Source organism: Alosa sapidissima, chromosome 1 (genome assembly GCF_018492685.1).
Source record: "Alosa sapidissima isolate fAloSap1 chromosome 1, fAloSap1.pri, whole genome shotgun sequence".
NCBI lineage: Eukaryota > Metazoa > Chordata > Actinopteri > Clupeiformes > Clupeidae > Alosa > Alosa sapidissima.
Window position 1 is genome coordinate 42456770 of NC_055957.1, and position 6079 is coordinate 42462848.

Here is a 6079-nt window from a genome sequence, read left to right on the forward strand (position 1 = left end):
CTAGTTGGCTAGTTCAAACGTTTGCCAACTTAATAAAAGCTTAACTCGTGTGACACTGTTCGACAACAGCAACATCCATCTTATTTGTTTTCAAGTAGCAGGGAATTCAAGCCAAACCGTTGCAACTCTGCCATCAATCATTATGTTAAGCCCACCTAACGACTCTATACACGATTTCATTGGCCTGATTGAGATTCGATTTCTGGAGCTCACAAGCCAACGGAGAGTTGCTAGACTAGCCCTGGCAGCAATTTGCTGCCGCTAGGGGCGCGTCTAGATTTCTAGGCTACCTCCTCGCATGATCCTGCTGAAAACTGCTGGTTTCATCTCAAGCACGCACGCATTATGAACGCACGTTTTTTTTTTATGTAGCAGTCGCCGACATTCAAAAAATATGCGGTTATATTTCACAACTTTTGCGAAGTAGGCCTAGCCTACTGGGAAACGCTGGCAAGCAAGCTGCTGGCAGATATTACAGGTTGGCTATTATAACTTAGACAGATATTTTCTTCCCTAGGCTAGGCCAGCAAAACACGCTGGAAAGATGCAAACAGATCAACTTAACATATACAGTATTTCCTCCTGATTGCGAAGCACTGCACATAATTTGACCAGCAGTCTTCGCGTCCATAGTTTGTGAAACGATGCTGCGTCCGAGCAAAGATTTTAGATGCCAAGCGCAACTCCAAAAAGGAGAACAAATGAGCGTCCGGCTTGAGGCTGCGCTGGACGCCGGACAGGGCTTTTAAAATCCATATGTCCGGCCTAAATTCGAACGTATGGCCAACCTATCGTTAACTGACTTACCAACTCTTTCTCCCGCTCATTCTACTGTAGGCCTCCTCATTCCACGTAGGCTATCTGCTGTCTATCTCTCAGGCCTCAGCTACACCACGAAAACGTCAGGCATATTATTTTGTACATACTGTATTATTACCGTTTTCACTCCTTTAACCACACCCGTGAAAAACATCTTCACTCTGCAACCACTACACTTCCTCCCGTAGCCTAAAAGCCTAGTCACTTATACAATTGCGTTTTAAATACACGAAACTGGATGGAGACATCACTCGCTCTCTTGCACTCGCTGGCTGTCCCATACACACATTTAATACCTCTCTTTCGAAAATTCAGTTGTATTTAAGACTTTTTAAGGATCCGTGGGAACCCTGCTTGAAAAAGTCTGACCTTCTCCATGAATTTTAATTCTATGAACTATGCGCTTCTTCATTGGTGTTCAGCCGTTTCTTCTTCCGGTCGGCGGACTGGGAATCGAAACTAGGAATCGAAATTTAAACTTTTGAACGATTCCGGGAAAATCGCAAAGATAGTCCCGGTTCCAACCAATACTCGATATTCGATACCCAAGCCTATTGATGAACCACTGAAATGATTTTGAAAACATTACTTTAAGGTACAAAATAATCTTCGGTGTTGTTTTAAGTTTGTCACCTTTGATATTTATTCAAGTAATGAGGTCATTTGAATCTGCATAAATAAACATGCTAAATTTTTATCCTTTGTATGTCTTGATACAGGTGTTGTAAGATGAAAGATGCAAAAAAATAATAACTTGCTGTATCAATGCTTGTACGTTTTGTGTGGTGAAAAAAAAGACACTTTAAGCATCAGTTAAGATTAATTTGGATCCAATGCTGACTGATTCTTTTCTATATTTATCAATCTTGATCTTGTAAGTTTGAAATATTGGGCACAGGTCTGAGTAAGAGTGAACCTATGGCACAGAGGAGTAGACGTGCTCTGGCTGAGTCGTCGATAGGTCTGTGTTGGGGCCGGTGTGGGGCTGGATCTGGTAGTAGTCAACTGAGTTGAGCCACAGTGCATTCTAGCAGGAACAAAATCAGCAAAATGGGCTATCAAGACTATGACAGCACAGCATATAGTACCTAATAACAAACTCTTAAGCAAGCTGGTAAAAGGGAACTAGACCAGTTTCATTGGGGATTGTTTACATTAATAATGAAATCCACAATTTTAAATACACCCCTTCCTAACTTTACAGAGGCACTGCATAGTTAGTGCCTACTCCACAATTTTAGACATAAAAATAAATTCACCAGCATCATAACAAAAATACTAAACATGACCAATTCCTGGACTACTGGGCATTAGCCATTGTGTAGTCAGGAACCAATATTATTGTGATTGACATTAACGTCACCTGTGAGGGGCCTATCTCAGCATGGGATGAGGAAGACTGAGATTTGAAGGCACTCAGGCTCTTCACATCTGATGACGGACTCAGAGCCTGTAGAGAGAAGGAAGAAGTGTAAATGAACCCGAGGAACAGCAACTAGTGGTGTCTAGAACTTTCACATTCTCAGTGAACCAGGACTGAGCAGAGATGGCTGAAACCAGTTTCACAAGTCATCTTGCAGCCTAGACCCCCTACCTGGTAAAAGTTTCCCTATATGTCAGGTTTACATTTACTATGAGAGGGAAAGTACAGTAGCTTATCTTTTATTATATCCGTCACCTAATGTCTTGTAGATAATATATTAAGTGTGAGGGACGGATGGTAGAACATAGTCAGAGGCTCACCTTTGCACAAACAAGGTCTGTCTCCAGGTTCTCAGGGGGACACAAAAGACAAAACAGACACTCAATCAAGCGGCAAATTATTCAGTTACAGTAAAACAGTTATGCAACAAACAATTACAGTAAAACACAAAGGGAAGCCAAATTCATATGAAAGGGGGGACCAAACAGTAACCTTTAAAGGGAGTAATTGAGCATTGTTTGAACACGCACATTTGAAAATGAGTGACTCAGACAAACCTACCTCCACTGACTGATAAATGTGTGAAGATAAACTGCCTGCAGCAAAATGATGCACATTGTTAGGGAATACATGCACACCGCACCACAGCACGTTATTAGTGAACATAAGCACTGTAGAGTAGAGCAGGCCTCTCAAAATGAACTGTAGGCTACTTGTGACATTGTGACTGTGTGGCTTTCCAATGGAAGAAGAATGTTTGTGTACTGTATGTGAAAGTGATCATCATGCATTTATTTCTTACCTATATGAGCTATGTGTATGTCTACATACAGAAGCTGTGTTATTGTATAACATTTTGGCGTTTGAGTAAAATGTTTACAATTATTGTTTTCTGAAATTACTCAAATTACTAACTATATGAATCATCATTAGTAATGCCATCTTTTCCCCTTAAAGTGTATATGTCAGGTTAAAAAATATTTTTGACAAATGAAGGCTTCCGTTTTAACATTTCATATGTTATCTTAATGCAGAGGAACTGGAGATTGGGAACAAAATAGAACGTTCAAGCATTGTTTTTGTTTCTTGTTGAAAGGGTCTATAAAAATAACTAAATATTGTTCTATTGTATTTAAAGTTGATTTTTCAAGAAAAATCACTACTCACTACTATCTTGCTTCATGTCCCTTCATTTGTCAAAAATGTTTTTTAACCTGACATTTACACTTTAAGTTAGGGTCTGGGCCAGTTGAGGTAAGATTATGATCAGGGATAACCAACCACAAAGCTACAGTTAGTCAACCTATAAACATTATTCTACTGTACCTTTATTCGTCACGTGCATTCGGAAATACAGAACTCCACAAATGAATAGTCCTCCGAGTGCTAGTCCTCCAGCAATAATAATAAGTTTCCATTCAAGGGGTCCTGTTATGAAAGACTCTAGCAACAACATAACATATAAAGCATACATACTATTGTCATCATGACGCACACTAACACATGTAAAGTGTGTGTTTGTGTGTGTGTGTGTGTGTGTGTGTGTGTGTGTATGTGTGTTTCTTGGCAGCTATCAGAAAGATTAAACTGATCCTGAACTGTTTCTTACGTTGTGTATTTTGGCACAGTCTTACTGTGGCATGACTCCAGTTGAGTTGGTTGCTATGGTTGCAGATGATGTCACCATCTCTAATACCGATGGCAAGGCTTGAGGACATAGTCAGTTCCTCCTGTGTGCAGATGCTGCTGTTACAGGTGGAGGTCAGAGTGAGTTCACCAGCTGTACAGTTCGCTGTTACTGTCACATTACAGAGGTCACCACTAGACAGGTCAGGCTCCACAGTCAAGACAGGGGCAGACACTTTCTCTGCAAAACACACACACACACACACACACACACACACACACACACACACACAGAGCCTTAATTTAAACATTGGGCAGTGCACAGTACAAAGTCTGTCAACAAAAAGCTGACACAGCAGTGTTTGCACTTAAGATCTTGCCCTTGTATAGCAAATTTATTTTGCCTAGTTGTTAAAGGAACACGCCACCCAATGTCAGTAGTAATATATGTTCTTCCCTTAACTTTTACGAGTTGAGTCATACCTCTCCCGTGTCGGTACGTGCACTCAAGCGCTCTGGTGCGCGGCGCAAATGAGTTAGCATGTTGCTATGCTAGCGGCCTCAGACGTAGCCATAGAGGGAGGAAGATAGCAGTAATCAAAAACATCCACGTTTTCCCTACTTAAATACAGTTCCACGAGTAGTTGATAAAAATGTGTAAGGTCACACAAGATGAAAGGTGGCAATTTTCCAAGCGAATAAACAGGAGAACTACAATGTGTGGAGCAATAGGCACGACCTAGCGTAGTAATATTAGTTAACACCTAATTGTAGATCCTATCCACCACAGAGCTGGATCGACCCCTCAGCCTCCCCCTCCCCCTCCGCCTCCGAGGCACACACAGTCATTTCCGTAAATAGAGACAACCTGCCCTGCTGGCGTTAATTTGAGCTGACTTAGAAAGTAGATTGTGAACAATCATGGTTATAACATGCATTGTAAAGGGTTGTGATAACAAGCAGAAGTATTATAGTGATTTCATGTTTCATAGAATTCAGCTTCGCTGCAAACGGTGGATAGGATCTACAATTAGGTGTTAATTAATATTACTACGCTAGGTCGAAGTACTCCCAAGTGCTATCCTGTTTATTCGCTTGGAAAATCGCCACGTTTCATGTTGTGTGACCTTACATGTACACATTTTTATCAACTACTCGTGCAACTGTATTTAAGTAGGGAAAACGTGGATATTTTTTATTACTGCTATCGTCCACCCTCTATGGTACGTCTGAGCCCGCTAGCATAGCAACATGCTAACTCATTCGCGCCGCGCACCAGAGCGTTTGAGTGCACGTACCGACACGGGAGAGGTATGACTCAACTCGTGAAAGTTAAGGTAAGAACATATATTACTACTGACATTGGGTGGTGTGTTCCTTTAAGTTAGCTTTAATTAGACTTCAGACTTTGGGGCGGCAGTGACTAAGGAGGTAAAGGAGCTGTCCAGTAACCGGAGGGACCCTGACCCTGTCGAGGTGTCCTTGAGCAAGACACTAAACCCCAAACTGCTCCTGATGTGCAGGTTGGCGCCTTGCAGCTTCCGCCATCTGTGTGTGTGTGTGTGTGTGTGTGAATGGGTGAATATCGGACATTACTCTATAAAGCACTTTGAGTGCTCAGAGGAGTAGAAAAGCGCTATAAAAATGCAGTCCATTTACCATTTACATTTTGCCCATCATTCCAATTAGGGTCCACAGTGTAAGGCATGTTTTCATCTTTTGTGTGCATAGACGTAGAGCTACTAGTACTTTACTGCAAATGTTCATTTGAAAATAAATGAATTTATAAGTCTTCCTACAACAAAAAAGCTTTTATTCTAAATGAGGACAGTTAATAAACTTAGACCAGCTCTGAAGCAGCTGCACTGCTGTTAGGCCTCGGCTACACGACAGCGACGGCGATAGTGTCTGTATGTCTGTAAGTCAGAATCATGAAGCCAAACCATGATCAAATTACATCTCATTACATTGTTTACCTTAATAATGTCTGAAGTGCATGTATGATTCACTTTGATTAGTGAAATGTTTGCATGGTACTGTTAACTCACCGAAAATAGAGAGCCTGTATACTATTACAATAGTGCAGTTCTGAGAATGTATCTCTCCTTTGTAGAGTCCGCTGTCATTCTTCTGCAGGTTCTTCAGCTCCAGAGAGAACGTGGTGCTATCAAATTCTACTCTACCCTTATAAAGGCCTAGGACTCTTAGCTG